At 36.2% G+C, this 1,947-nt stretch overlaps 1 non-coding gene across 1 annotated transcript; it reads right to left on the bottom strand.

The window, feature by feature from the left end:
• Nucleotides 1-353: 353 nt before the first annotated feature.
• Nucleotides 354-548, bottom strand: LOC111767319 (small nucleolar RNA SNORA73 family). Its single transcript, XR_002799170.1, has one exon. It is a non-coding gene; the product is annotated as a small nucleolar RNA SNORA73 family (small nucleolar RNA).
• Between the last annotated feature and the right edge of the window lie 1,399 nt (nucleotides 549-1,947).

Here is a 1,947-nt window from a genome sequence, read left to right as displayed (position 1 = left end):
TTTGCTTTTATTCTCAGAATACATGGGTTATAATATTTAGTACATTAGATATTAAAACTGGTATATGATTTTGGGGTGCCCTGAAAATTTGCATTTCTAGTCAATTTCCATGATTCTGTCTTTAAGCCTGGAATTCTTTGATTTACTCAGCTTTTTAAAAAGCCAAACATGGAGACAAATGTGTGCCAATTTTCAAACCCTCTATGATCATCTTCAAAATAGTATACCATCCACTTTCCCACCTCGTATTTCTATGTCAAGGCTTTGTTCCTCTTCTCTCCTGAATGTACACAAATATAAAACAGGTTTAGATTCCTTTTTAAAGTCTTTGAATTTTAATTTTTAATAATGAGCTTTGTGTCCTACATGATTTGTCTCCTTAGGCATTGTCCATCAAACTCTGAGAAGCCGTAGATATGCAGATGCAGGCTTGAGGCCCAACTTCATCTCCAGCATTGTGGAATGGGACTGTACATCATTGGGCAGAGCCTTATGCTCCCACCTGGACAGAGTCTGGAGAGAGTGACGTTTTGGGGTATCCACGTTGGTACTAAACACTTCACACATATTATTTCTTCAAGCCTCAAAAAAACTACACGTATCACTATATATTACAATTGAGGAAATTGAAGCTGAGAGATTAATCATGTAAATAAACACTGACCACTCAATGTAGCTGAAACCTGGCCGCAGTGCCTGTGCTCTGTTCTTTCTTAGTCTGGACTTTTCCCATTCCCCAAACACCAATTATAATGTTGGCATTTTGATAAAGAGCTATTTGGGCAAAGTGTTGGATAACTTCATCTTTTCTGAAGGACATATAAATTAAGCACATGAATCAAATGCACAATGGAAAGAGCTAGCAATCAGATAACTGACACAGTTATATCATAATAACAACCATATATACAGGCACACTCTAATAAAGAGCTAAATGCATATTATTTTAAGCATTTTATGTGAATGAACTCTTCAACCTACAGTAGCCCTAAGAGGTGAGCAGTGTTATTATCCTCATTTTACAGTCGAGGAAACTGAGACACAGCATGTTAGGCTGCCCAAGGTCACTTAATCAATGTGGTGGAAGACTTAAAGGTTACCATTCCTTTGAATTATTTTCAATTTTCTGTCTTCTTCAAAACAAAACGTTAAATAAAATATAGCTTTAGCTTTTTTAAAAAACTTAGACTGCCTTAAAATTTGAATTGATTGACTAAACATTTATTGAGCTCCTATTGGATGCTGAACAGATATTGTGCTATGCATTAGGGATAAAGAAATGAAGATGATATCATGTTAATCATCATTTTATTCTTCTATCAAAGAGTTCAACTTGGTAGAGGCAAATTAATTAAAGAGTTAATTTCAATATAAGATAGTAGAGGGGATGATAGAGCCATGAGCACAAATATATGGAAAAACTTAACACTCTGGAAGTTCAAAGAAAACTTCCTGAGAGGAGGTAATAAACAAGAAATGTCTGAATCATAAATAAGAATTAGTCAGATAAATTGATTAGAATAGAGTCAAAATCCTGTCCTGTCAGTATAGCAGTGAACAGGTTACATTACATAAATATCTCAAAATTATTAGGACCTAAAAAAGACTAAAGAATGTTGGTTAAGTTAGGATTCCCCCGCCTCCACCCCTCCCTCTCCATGGCCACAATGAGGCCTAGTGCTTCTGCAACTACTGCTGCAATGCTGGAATTTGCCCTTGCTGTCGTTAAGTGCCAAGTACTCTATTACATATTTTTCTCAAAATGGGTTTAATTGAAGCCTTACCCCTACACTCCTGTTACAGAATGGGTTATCACCATTTTTTTTTCAGATGGGCAATAAAGACTTGGAAAAGCTACATGATGGTTTGCTCAAGATCAGACGCCCCATGTGAAAGATAACAGAGCAAAGACAAAAGGAGCCTCAGTTGCTGATGACATTGTTTCAG

The sequence above is a fragment of the Dasypus novemcinctus genome, chromosome 11 (genome assembly GCF_030445035.2).
Source record: "Dasypus novemcinctus isolate mDasNov1 chromosome 11, mDasNov1.1.hap2, whole genome shotgun sequence".
Lineage (NCBI taxonomy): Eukaryota > Metazoa > Chordata > Mammalia > Cingulata > Dasypodidae > Dasypus > Dasypus novemcinctus.
This window is presented reverse-complemented; position numbering and strand designations above follow the sequence as displayed.